Consider the following 12,904-nt stretch of genomic DNA (forward strand, 5'->3'; position numbering starts at 1 on the left):
ATTCAATTTGAGCATTTTCATTTGAGCAAGTCTGGTGCCATTTTAAAATTCGTCAATACGAACTGTTCTGTTTTGACAGATTCTGCCTTTTATTTCGCATTGCCTCTTTCGCTATGTTGGATGAATTTCTTTGATCCATTAATGTCCAGTAGCATTATGCAATGTCCAGAAGTGTTAAGAATGATTGTGTCACCTCTGAATATGTCAATTTATATTGTGCACTAACCCTCTAATGAGTTGTTTCGAGTTTGGTGTGGAGGAAGTTTTCAAGGATCAAGAGAGGAGTATGATGCAACATGATCAAGGAGAGTGAAAGCTCTAAGCTTGGGGATGCACCCGGTGGTTCACCCCTGCATATATCAAGAAGACTCAAGCGTCTAAGCTTGGGGATGCCCAAGGCATCCCCTTCTTCATCGACAACATTATCAGGTTCCTCCCCTGAAACTATATTTTTATTCCATCACATCTTATGTGCTTTTTCTTGGAGCGTCGGTTTGTTTTTGTTTTTGTTTTGTTTGAATAAAATGGATCCTAGCATTCACTTTATGGGAGAGAGACACACTCCGCTGTTGCATATGGACAAGTATGTCCTTGGTTTCTACTCATAGTATTCATGGCGAAGTTTCTCCTTCGTTAAATTGTTATATGGTTGGAATTGGAAAATGATACATGTAGTAATTGCTATAAATGTCTTGGGTAATGTGATACTTGGCAATTGTTGTGCTCATGATTAAGCTCTTGCATCATATGCTTTGCACCCATTAATGAAGAAATACATAGAGCATGCTAAAATTTGGTTTGCATATTTGGTTTCTCTAAGGTCTAGATAATTTCTAGTATTGAGTTTGAACAACAAGGAAGACGGTGTAGAGTCTTATAATGTTTTCAATATGTCTTTTATGTGAGTTTTGCTGCACCGGTTCATCCTTGTGTTTGTTTCAAATAAGCCTTGCTAGCCTAAACCTTGTATCGAGAGGGAATACTTCTCATGCATCCAAAATACTTGAGCCAACCACTATGCCATTTGTGTCCACCATACCTACCTATACTACATGGTATTTTCCGCCATTCCAAAGTAAATTGCTTGAGTGCTACCTTTAAAATTCCATCATTCACCTCTGCAATATATAGCTCATGGGACAAATAGCTTAAAAACTATTGTGGTATTGAATATGTAATTATGCACTTTATCTCTTATTAAGTTGCTTGTTGTGCGATAACCATGTTCACTGGGGACGCCATCAACTTTTCATTGTTGAATTTCATGTGAGTTGCTATGCATGTTCATCTTGTCTGAAGCAAGAGAGATCTACCACCATATGGTCAAGCATGCATATGTTAGAGAAGAACATCGGGCCGCTAACTAAAGCCATGCTCCATGGTGGAAGTTTCAGTTTTGGACAATAATCCTCAAATCTCAAATGAGAAAATTATTAATTGTTGTTATATGCTTATGCATAAAAGAGGAGTCCATTATCTGTTGTCTATGTTGTCCCGGTATGGATGTCTAAGTTGAAGAATAATCAATAGCGAGAAATCCAATGCGAGCTTTCTCCTTAGACCTTTGTACAGGCGGCATAGAGGTACCCCTTTGTGACACTTGGTAAAAACAATGCATTGTGATGACCCGGTAGTCCAAGCTAATTAGGACAAGGTGCGGGCACTATTAGTACACTATGCATGAGGCTTGCAACTTATAAGATATAATTTACATGATGCATATGCTTTATTACTACCGTTGACAAAATTGTTTCATGTTTTCAAAATCAAAGCTCTAGCACAAATATAGCAATCGATGCTTTTCCTCTATGGAGGACCATTCTTTTACTTTCAATGTTGAGTCAGTTCACCTATTTCTCTCCACCTCAAGAAGCAAACACTTGTGTGAACTGTGCATTGATTCCTACATACTTGCTTATTGCACTTATTATATTACTCTATGTTGACAATATCCATGAGATATACATGTTACAAGTTGAAAGCAACCGCTGAAACTTAATCTTCTTTTGTGTTGCTTCAATGCCTTTACTTTGAATTATTGCTTTATGAGTTAACTCTTATGCAAGACTTATTGATGCTTGTCTTGAAGTGCTATTCATGAAAAGTCTTTGCTATATGATTCACTTGTTTACTCATGTCATATACATTGTTTCGATCGCTGCATTCACTACATATGCTTTACAAATAGTATGATCAAGATTATGATGGCATGTCACTCCAGAAATTATCTATGTTATCGTTTTACTGCTCGGGACGAAGCGTAACTAAGCTTGGGGATGCTGAAACGTCTCTGACGTATCGATCAGTTCTTATGTTCCACGCCACAATATTGATGTTATCTACATGTTTTATGCACACTTTATGTCATATTCGTGCATTTTGGAACTAACCTATTAACAAGATGCCGAAGTGCCGATTCTTTGTTTATTTGTTTTTGGTTTCAGAAATCCTAGTAAGGAAATATTCTCGGAATTGGACGAAATCGAAGCCCCGGGGGCCTATTTTCTCATGAAGCTTCCCGGAAGTCCGAAGGAGAGACGAAGAGGGCCCACGGCGGGGCCACACTAGAGCGCGGCGCGGCCCCCCCCCCCCTGGGCCGCGCCGGCCTGTAGTGTGGGGCCCCCGTGCCGCCTCTTGACCTGCCCTTCCGCCTATAAAAAGTCTCCGTGACGAAACCCCGATGCAGAGAGCCACGATACGGAAAACCTTCCAGAGACGCCGCCGCCGCCGATCCCATCTCGGGGGATCCAGGAGATCGCCTCCGGCACCCTGCCGGAGAGGGGAATCATCTCCCGGAGGACTCTACGCCGCCATGGTCGCCTCCGGTGTGATGTGTGAGTAGTCTACCCCTAGACTATGGGTCCATAGCAGTAGCTAGATGGTTGTCTTCTCCCCATTGTGCTATCATTGTCGGATCTTGTGAGCTGCCTAACATGATCAAGATCATCTATCTGTAATTCTATATGTTGCGTTTGTTGGGATCCGATGAATAGAGAATACTTGTTATGTTGATTATCAAAGTTATGCTTATGTGTTGTTTATGATCTTGCATGCTCTCCGTTACTAGTAGATGCTCTGGCCAAGTAGATGCTTGTAACTCCAAGAGGGAGTACTTATGCTCGATAGTGGGTTCATGCCTGCATTGACACACAGGACAGTGTGAGAAAGTTCTAAGGTTGTGTTGTGCTTTGTTGCCACTAGGGATAAAACATTAGTGCTATGTTCAAGGATGTAGTCACTAGTTACATTACGCACCATACTTAATGCAATTGTCTGTTGTTTGCAACTTAATACTGGAGGGGTTCGGATGATAACTTTGAAGGTGGACTTTTTAGGCATAGATGCGGTTGGATGACGGTCTATGTACTTTGTCGTAATGCCCAATTAAATCTCACTATACTCATCATGATATGTATGTGCATGGTCATGCTCTCTTTATTTGTCAATTGCCCAACTGTAATTTGTTCACCCAACATGCTGTTTGTCTTATGGGAGAGACACCTCTAGTGAACTGTGGACCCCGGTCCAATTCTCTTTACTGAAATACAATCTACTGCAATACTTGTTCTACTATTTTCTGCAAACAATCATCTTCCACACAATACGGTTAATCCTTTGTTACAGCAAGCCGGTGAGATTGACAACCTCAAGCATTTCGTTGGGGAAAAGTACTTTGGTTGTGTTGTGCAGGTTCCACGTTGGCGCCGGAATCCCTGGTGTTGCGCCGCACTACATCCCGCCGCCATCAACCTTCAACGTGCTTCTTGGCTCCTCCTGGTTCGATAAACCTTGGTTTCTTTCTGAGGGAAAACTTGCTGCTGTGCGCATCATACCTTCCTCTTGGGGTTGCCCAACGAACGTGTGAAATACACGCCATCAGGACGCTATGGCAAAACAACAAGAGCGTGTCCGGGAACTTCTTGAAACTATCGAGCAACAGCATGCAGAGCAGCTTGATAGGCTAAACAAGGCTGTGGCTTCAAAATCCGCGCGTTCGACAAGGAATGCCGGTAGCAAGTCCCATGGGCAGGCTTCGTCCCCCCATCCGGACAGAAGAAGAGAAAAAGAAGTGAATGCGCAGCAGATGACTGTGTACGATCCAGTTTTTGCCGGAAAGCAACAAGCCGGGCAATATGATGCCGGCAGAAAAGGCCAAGGGGCAAACAGAGGCTACGCCAAAGAGGGCTATGCCGGAAACAATCATGCCAGTAGACAAGAAACCGGGCAAAATTATTGGGCTGCAAGGGCAGCGTACGATGAGGAGGAAATAGATCCCCCGAGGTACCGGCAGGCAAGGGCCGCAGTACCGGAATGTTATGATGAAGCTGATTCTGCAAGACCGGCAGCATACCGGAACTCGTTGGGAGAACGCTTGGGAGAAAGGTACCTACCGGAACGGGATGCGAGGCACCGTCTGGATAGAGTGTACTTGTCAGAAATGATCGAGGAGGAAGGTCCCCCAGGCCCAAAATGCTTTGGCCCAAGGATCATGAAAGAAAAACCACCAGTTTGCAACTTTATGTTGCCCCGTGACACAAAAACATATGATGGCACCACGAAGCCGAAAGATTGGCTCGCGGATTACGTGACCGCAGTGTACGTCGCAGGCGGCGGAGGAACCGTAGCAGGAGGAGGAAATCGACGATGGGCCGTGAGAATCATACCATCATTTCTGGTTGGGCCGGCAAGAATCTGGCTAAACAACTTGTCGGCAGGAAGCATAAATGGCTGGCTGGATTTTGAGGAAGCCTTTGTGAGCAATTTCAGCAGCACCTATCAGAGGCCAAACAGGCCGCAGCAGCTCGCTCTGTGCATACAGCGCCGAGCAGAACAGACCGGGATTATCTGGCCCGGTGGAACACCACAAGGAACTCCTGTGAAGGGGTAATCGAGGCACAGGCCATTGCTTGGTTTAGCAGTGGGTGCAGGAGAGGTTCAACGTTGTGGCAAAAGCTGCAGCGGAACATGCCGACAACGTTGGCAGAGATGATACGTGTGGCGGATAGCTATGCGTTGGGAGACCCAACGCAGCCGGCAGTGCAACCTGAGCCGGAACAGCAGCGCCAAGAGCAACACCGGGATAACCGGAATAACAAAAGAAGGGAAGAATTTCCGGATCGAAGGTACGGTCCGCAGCAAGTTGCTGCAGTGCAAGAAAACTCTGAGGCCAGCGGCAGTCAGAGGCAGAGAACCGGATCGCAGCCATGGGCGGGTCCCAAAAAACAGTGGGTAGAAAAGAAGCCCTGGGTTCAGAAAAAGAACTGGCAAGAACCCGCGAAGTATACCATGGAAGCTGCCATGGACCAACCTTGCCGGTGGCACACACCGAACCCGGCACACCCGTCAAACCATCTGACGAAGGATTGCACTTGGACCAAGTACTTGATCCAAAAAGGAAAGGCAAAAGATGCACAACCACCACAAGACATACCACGGCAACAACAGCTACCACCACCACCACCGCTTACCGGGGCAAACGCCTTACCGGTGCAGCCAAACCGGCAGCAGTACCAGCAGGTTAACCAGGTGATGGAGGGCAATGACCAACCACCTCCACCGGCACCTTTGGGCCGGAATATTTACAAAGATCCAGATATGTGCTGCGTTGTGTTCGTAACTGAGCCAACTGATAAACAAAGCCTGTATCGCCGTTCTATGGAAGTGAATGCAGTGATGCCGGCAATACCAAAATATATGTTGTGGTCTGATCAAGAGATCTCGTGGTCATTCAAGGATCACCCTAAGGTCATGCCGAACCCGGGTGGCTATGCCCTCGTCTTGGACCCAATCATGCAAGGGCCAAACGCTCGAGTCAAGTTCAGCAAGGTGCTGATAGACAATGGGAGCAGCATAAACATCATGTACAGGCACACCATGAACATGCTGGGCATAACAGAAAACATGCTTCAGCCAACGCGCACAACGTTCCATGGAATCGTGCCGGGACTGTCCTGCGCACCGGTTGGAAAAGTCCGGGTGGATGTGTCGTTTGGAGGACGTGACAATTGTCGGGTTGAAAACCTTGAGTTTGAGGTGGTGGACTTAGATAGTCCTTACCATGCTTTGCTGGGGAGATCGGCGTTGGCTGCTTTCATGGCCTCGATTCACACGGCGTATCTCAAGATGAAGATGCCGGCACCTCGTGGACCCTTGACTGTGGTGGGAAACTACAAAGTCTCGTTGGAAACAGCTTCCGCCGGATCAAACCTGGTAGAATTGCTGGTGATTGCTGAAGAGAAGAGGAGGATGCAAACCGCGGTTGCGCTGGCTCAGTCCTCGCAGCTGAGCTTAGCGGCAATGAGTGCAAACTTGGGCACACCGGCGTTCAAGCCAACAAAAGAGACAAAAGACATCGTGCTGGATCCAGCTTACCCTGAGTGCACCGTTCGTATCGGTGCCGGTATGAATGAGGCATAGGAAAGCGCGCTCGTCAGCTTCCTCCGTGAGAATCGGAATATCTTTGCCTGGTCTACTGATGACTTGGTAGGTGTTCCGAGGGAGCTGGCTGAGCACTCACTAAATGTCCGGAAAGATGCAAAGCCAGTAAGGCAGCCGCTGCGCCGGTTTGCTGAAGACAGGAGAAAGATCATTGGAGAAGAGGTGACAAAGTTACTGGTTGCCGGTTTCATTGTGGAGGTACTACACACCGAGTGGCTAGCTAATCCGGTGCTGGTCGAGAAGAAGAAGGAAGAAAACATGGAAGCAAAAGCTCCAAAGGTGTGGCGCATGTGCATTGACTACACCAACTTGAACAAAGCTTGCCCGAAAGACCCTTTCCCCTTACCCAGGATCGATCAAGTGATTGATTCCACTGCAGGATGTGAGCTGTTGTCTTTCTTGGATGCTTATTCCGGTTTCCACCAAATCCCCTTGAAAAAGGAAGATCAAATAAAAACTGCGTTCATTACCCCGCACGGGGCTTATTGCTATGTCACTATGCCTTTCGGTTTGCGCAACGCTGGTGCAACTTACCAGCACTGTATGCAAAAATGCTTGTTTGATCAAATCGGAAAAAATGTGCAAGTGTATGTGGACGATGTGGTGGTAAAAACTAAGGTAAAGGAAACCTTAATCGATGACCTCCGGCAAACATTTGATAACCTAAGAAGGTTCCGGATGAAGCTCAATCCGGCAAAGTGTACCTTCGGTGTCCCAGCCGGCAAGTTGCTTGGCTTTCTCGTATCAAGCCGGGGCATTGAGGTAAATCCGGTAAAAATCCGGGCATTCGAAAGAATGACAATACCGCGCGATCTAAAAGACGTGCAAAAGTTTACCGGTAGCTTGGCATCGCTAAGCCGGTTCATAAGCAGGTTGGGAGAAAAAGCTCTGCCACTCTATGCTCTCATGAAAAAATCTTACACGTTCGTCTGGACCCCTCAGGCAGACGCAGCGTTTAAAGAACTGAAAACAATGTTGGCCACAGCACCTATACTGGCTTCACCTCTAGAAAGAGAGCCTATGCTATTATACATAGCAGCAACAAACCGGGTTGTGAGCGTAGTGGTTGTGGTTGAAAGAGAAGAGGAAGGAAAAACCGTCCAGAGGCCGGTATACTACCTGAGCGAGGTGCTCTCCCTCTCAAAACAAAACTACCCTTACTTCCAAAAGATGACTTATGGCGTGTACATGGCCGCCACAAAACTCAAGCATTACTTTGAAGAACATCCTATGAAGGTGGTGAGTGAAGCACCAATCGCCGATATCATGTGCAACAAGGACGCTAGCGGAAGGATTGCAAAGTGGGCAATCCAGATATCACCATATGTACCAGCGTACGAAAGAAGAGATGCCATAAAATCACAGCCTTTGGCTGATTTCCTCGTCGATTGGGCGGAGATGCAATACAAACCGCCAGATCAGAAGATAGAATACTGGAAAATGCACTTTGATGGATCCAAACTCAAAGAGGGTCTAGGTGCTGGTGTGGTGCTTACCTCGCCAAAAGGAGATCATCTCCGGTATGTTTTGCAAGTGCATTTCAGGGCATCGAATAATGTCGCTGAATATGAGGCCTTGATCCATGGATTAAAGGTCGCAAAAGAAATCGGTGCGCACCGGATCATTTGCTATGGAGATTCAGATCTTGTGGTGCAGCAATGTTCCGGCGATTGGGACGCGAAGGATGCAAACATGGCCTTGTACAGATTTCACGTGCAAAAGATTGCCGGCTTCTTTGAGGGCTGTGAGTTTCACCATGTGCCAAGGGCGGAAAACGAAGCCGCGGATGCTTTGTCCAAGCTGGGCTCATCTAGGCAGGAAATTCCTCCTGGAATAGCCTTGGAACACTTAAGAGTACCATCAATCAAACCAAGCCCGGAATCGGAATCAATTTTCGTACCGGAATCGCATGTAGTACCCATGGATATCGATGAAGGAAACCCGGGGACTGCACCGGTAAACTCGGGGACTGCTCCGGCAAGTTCGGGAACTGCTGTAGCCGTACCGGAAGAAACGATGCTGGTAGATAGCATGGAGATAGATGCACCGGTGTTTTTGGTTCGAGAGACACCGTCGTGGGTTAAACCGATTAAGGAATTCCTGATCAACGGCACTTTGCCGGATGACGAAAATGAGTCAAGAAGAATCCAAAGAAGGTCCAAGGCATACACGTTCATCAATGGTGAGGTGTACAAGAGAAGCGTTACCGGTGTCCTTCAAAGATGTGTGGAACCGGAAGAAGGAAAAGAAATGCTTGAGGAGATTCACCAAGGAGAATGTGGGCATCATGCTTCATCAAGGGCACTGGTAGCAAAAGTGTTCCGGCATGGGTTCTATTGGCCCACTGCTTTGGAAAACGCTGAGGATTTGGTAAGAAAATGCAACGGGTGCCAGAGGTACGCCAAGCAAAATCATACCCCAGCGTCCGGTTTAAAAACAATACCATTAACATGGCCGTTTGCCGTTTGGTGCCTCGATATGGTCGGCCCGTTCAAAACTGCAAGGAGCAGCATGACTCACATCTTGGTTATGGTGGATAAATTCACCAAGTGGCTCGAGGTGAAACCTATCGCAAAATGTGATGGGCATACAGCGGTGAAGTTCTTAAAAGATGTCATTTTGCGGTATGGATACCCGCACAGCATCATCACTGACAATGGGACCAACTTTGCTCAAGGTGAGTTCAAAAGGTTTTGTGAGAACAACAACATCCGGTTGGATTTGTGCTCAGTGGCACACCCACAAGGCAATGGCCAAGTGGAAAGAATGAATGCTTTGGTACTTTCCGGTATCAAACCAAGGCTCATTGAGGCGGTAGAAAAGTCACCGGGGTGTTGGCTTGATGAGCTACCATCAGTGTTGTGGAGCATAAGAACAACTCCAAACCGGTCCACTGGGTACACTCCATTCTTCATGGTATACGGAGCAGAAGCAGTCATACCAACTGACATCATTCATGATTCACCAAGGGTACAGCTCTATACTGAGCAAGAGGTCAAAGAGGCCAGAGAAAATGATGTGGACTTGCTAGAAGAAGCAAGAGAGCTGGCTTTTGCAAGAACAGCCATTTACCAGCAAAACCTCAGACGCTATCATAGCCGGAAGGTTAACCCGAGGGTTTTCCGGGAAGGAGATCTGGTGCTACGCCTAGTGCAACGCACTAAAGGCTGGCATAAGCTCTCACCACCATGGGAAGGTCCCTTCATTGTAAGCAAAGTGCTTCACAATGATGCGTACTACTTGATCGATGCACAGGAATGGAAAAAAGGAAAGGCGGACAGGTCCGGAGAGGAGAGCAAGCGTCCATGGAACGTAGCTCTGTTGCGTCCTTTCTACTCTTGAAGTTGTGGAGTAAGAAGTTCCTTTTTGTACCTTACATGCTATGAATAAAAGATGTCGGAACCTCAAATGAATCTCGGGGACTACCCCAATCTAAGTTGCATGCAACATGATTTCAGTTCACCGGTTGCTTGGTGAACATTTTTTCTTTTCGGTTTAGTAGCGTGCTAAACCTACCGGAATCTTCGACTCTGCTGATGTCCGCAAACCGGCTTCATGGCAAGCAAGATAAACTGGTAGCAACTAAGCACGCGAACCGCGAAGAGAGAGAGTGGGAACAAACAATCCGGAAAAATTTAACTAACCCCGGTTAAACCGGTTTTTTGCAAAATTTCGAAGTTATTTCTAAGTTCAAGAAAATGCTTGTTTGGTGAAAGAACCTTGTGCTCATACGCCAAAGAATGCCCAGAGAAGGCAGGCAGAGCCAAGGCAAAAGAACCAAGTGTGCATCGAATTGGATGCGGAAACAATTTGGAAATCTTTGCAGTGCAGGATAAAAGCAAAACCAAAAGCAATTATACTAAGGCAAACTTAAGATAATTGACTACCGGTATAGCTTACCGGCATAAACTGTTGTACGACAACCAAAAGCGAACTTAGAGTTTTACATGATAAACCCCGGCATACCGGGGTAGAATTTAACGGGACATTGTTTTGAGATAAGCAGGACCAAAGAGCATAACACAGGTAATGATCAGGCAGCGGGGGCTTCAGGAGGGGCATCGCCAGCACCGGCATCGCCCAGAGGCTCCTCCTCGGCTTCATCCTCCTCCTCGTCGAGATAATCTTGGACGTCAGGAGGGGGAGGGATGAAGGTGCGCATGTCAGCGTACTCCGCGATGTGGTACGCGCGATCCTGCCGCTTAGCGGTGAGAATCGGGTCCAGATCGGTTTCCGCGCCTTCGCGCACTCCGATGAGGGCATCCAAGTTCAGCTCCGGATACCATGAGCAAGCGACGCGGAGGGCAGAGTCTGCTCCAGCGCGGGCAGCGAAACCTTGCCACTCGCGGATCCTCTTGCCGGCGCCCTTAAGGCGGTCGCTGATCAGTGAGAAAGTATCCGACACCTCCTCGCCAGGCCACAGAGTCCTGAAGAGCTGGGTAGCTACATCAGGAATGTCAGACAGGTTGCGATCTATGGCGCGCATATGAGACACCCGCGCGCTCAGCGTGACCAGATGGTCATAGGGGGTCCATGGCACGCCAAGATTCTCTTGGGCTAGGGCAGTGCGGTGCTCGTCAACCTTCTTGACAGCAAACCTCTGAGAGTCCGGGAAAAGGCCTGTGCAAAGAAAGAAAAAGGCTAAGGAAAGGAATCCGGAAGAAAATGCAACCGGAAGGAAAGATAACGAAAAGAAAAAGCGATCGGAAGAAAAAAGGCTTGTGGCGATGTCGGAAAGTGCAAAAGGAAAGGACTTACGGTAGGCGTGTGCGTCAGTTTGCACGACCAGCCGGTCGTACTCCTTCTGCTCCGCCTCCAGCCGTGCAGCTTTTTCCTCGGCAGCCTTCCGGGCTTTGGCCAGCTCCTCCAGCTCAGTCTGCAACACCATGTTGGAGTTGCCGGCATCTTCAAGAGCCTCATGCATCTTGGCCGCTACATCAGCTTCAGCAGCTTTGAGAGTCTTAGCATGATCAAGCCCCAGCTGGATGAACTGGGACTTGAGCTCCTGGTAGCTGGTCTTTTGGGCGCTCAGCTCCTCCTGATGCTGCCGGATGAGCTGGTCCTTCTCCCCTGAAACCCGGAAAAGAAGGTGTTAACAAAATTGTGCTGATTAAGATGAAAAGAAAACCAAGCTAACAGGAAAGAGGGAAAATTGTACGTTGGGCGGCGGCGAGCTGCTCCTTGAGAGCCTCAATGGAAGCTTCCGGGATCACTGTTAAGCAAAAATTATTAATGTTAGGAGGAAAAAAGGTTTCCGGTAAGAAGATGCCGGTGGTACAAAAACTTACCTTGGCACTTATCATGTGCCTCAGCGAGGTCCCGATGCTCCCATAGAAGCTCCTCAAAGAGGACCTTCCGAGCGTCAGCCGTGAGCTGTTCAAGAAAAAGAGATTAGCTAAGTTTTGCGCTAAGAACAAGGTTCTTAACCCGAAACTCGGGGACTGGCAGTGCTAGTTTCGCGTGTTTTTAAACTAAGTTTTGCGCTAAGAACAAGGTTCTTAACCCGAAACTCGGGGACTGGCAGTGCTAGTTTCGCGCGTTTTTAAACTAAGTTTTGCGCTAAGAACAAGGTTCTTAACCCGAAACTCGGGGACTGGCAGTGCTAGTTTCGCGCGTTTTAAACTAAGTTTTGCGCTAAGAACAAGGTTCTTAACCCGAAACTCGGGGACTGGCAGTGCTAGTTTCGCGCGTTTTTAAACTAAGTTTTGCGCTAAGAACAAGGTTCTTAACCCGAAACTCGGGGACTGGCAGTGCTAGTTTCGCGCGTTTTTAAGCTAAGCTTCGCGCTAAGAACAAGGTTCTTAACCCGAAGCTCGGGGACTGGCAATGCCGGTATCACGCTAAGTTTTTAAGTTAAAGTTTTGTGCTAAAAGCTGCGCTCTCACCACAAAACTCGGGGACTGGGAAGATAGACAAGAGAGAAACCGGCATGAAACTGAAGGAAAGATAGAAAAAATCCGGAAGTAAGGGAACCGGCAAAAGATGAAAAGAGTGCTGGAAACTTACCCTCAGATTGTTCGTGGAATCAAACCACGCGTTGTCAAGCTCTTTCACGGCTCGGCAAAGCCGCATGAAATGCTCCTCGGAGCATCGGTCCCCAGCAGGGTCTGGCAACGGCTGCCTATCCTTGCCCACGCCGTGGGTCGCCCGGGTCACATCCGCGGCGTTCCATTGCTGGGCATAGGGCAGCAGATGCCCCAGCTCCCGGCCCCCGCGCTGGAACTCAGTGATGCGGCCGAGCAGGCCGGTGGCCTTCTCTCTGGCAGCACCGGCGGCCTTGGAGACATGCAGCACCAAGGGCTGCTGTCCACCGGAAGGGGCCTTGGAGGCCGTCGCCTTCCCCTTGACTAGCTTGGAGAGCTTGGGCGGCGGCGCAGTTGGAGCAGCCCCGGCAGGTTTGGGGCGAGGCGCATCCGGTGGCGGCGTTGGAGTAGTTCTTGGAGAAGGGGGTGCGCTAGGGGCACCA

The 12,904-nt window shown here is 48.1% G+C and overlaps 1 long non-coding RNA gene across 1 annotated transcript; it reads right to left on the bottom strand.

Annotated features, from left to right (window-relative positions):
• Window positions 1-11,393: 11,393 nt before the first annotated feature.
• LOC139835188 (uncharacterized) lies at window positions 11,394-11,869 on the bottom strand. The gene is made up of 3 exons (XR_011750931.1): window positions 11,727-11,869; window positions 11,597-11,650; window positions 11,394-11,508 (listed from the first exon to the last, which is right to left on the bottom strand). It is a non-coding gene; the product is annotated as an uncharacterized lncRNA (long non-coding RNA).
• Window positions 11,870-12,904: the final 1,035 nt, after the last annotated feature.

The sequence above is a fragment of the Lolium perenne genome, chromosome 2, assembly GCF_019359855.2.
Source record: "Lolium perenne isolate Kyuss_39 chromosome 2, Kyuss_2.0, whole genome shotgun sequence".
NCBI classification, from domain to species: domain Eukaryota; kingdom Viridiplantae; phylum Streptophyta; class Magnoliopsida; order Poales; family Poaceae; genus Lolium; species Lolium perenne.